This window comes from Penaeus monodon, chromosome 24 (genome assembly GCF_015228065.2).
Source record: "Penaeus monodon isolate SGIC_2016 chromosome 24, NSTDA_Pmon_1, whole genome shotgun sequence".
NCBI lineage: Eukaryota > Metazoa > Arthropoda > Malacostraca > Decapoda > Penaeidae > Penaeus > Penaeus monodon.
The window spans coordinates 18,511,019-18,511,585 of record NC_051409.1 but is presented as its reverse complement, the minus strand read 5'-3'; positions in this window follow the sequence as shown (position 1 = coordinate 18,511,585).

The window sequence follows — 567 nt, the reverse complement described above, 5'->3', positions numbered from 1 at the left end:
TTTTTAGATTAGATGCCAACAAACGACTCTCACATCTTATTATCATAGTTTTTAAATATTTTCTGTTCGTGCATCGTTAATTTGTCAGGCATAAATTGTTTACTAAAAACCAGGGACGATATTTTTGTATATGAATTGTTTAAAAAATGTAGGGGATCAGAATCGTTCAATATGCGAAAAAGGATAGCGGCAGTAAAATGGCATCCCATGCCAATATAGTGTGAAATATGAGCTAAACATAACATGTTTGTGAGCATTTATCAGTTGACAACGAGCTTGTAAAGAATTTTTTCGTTCTCTGAAGCAAAACTTATAGAATAATATAATTAATTTTTGGACGGAGCTTTATTAAGTTCTTCCAAGCTCAGTAAATATACTTTGAAATAAACCTCAATCTTTTATGACGCTTCAAGACAGAGGAGTGAGTAAGAAAGTGTGGCATTTGATATTAAAAACAATTCTAGTCAAAAAAGAGTTCCCGTGGAGGCAATCTGCTCCCTTTGAAGATGCTCCAATCCTTTTGAGTGTCTCGGTTGAGAAGGCCAGGAGGGCGCATCCCCAAAGGCT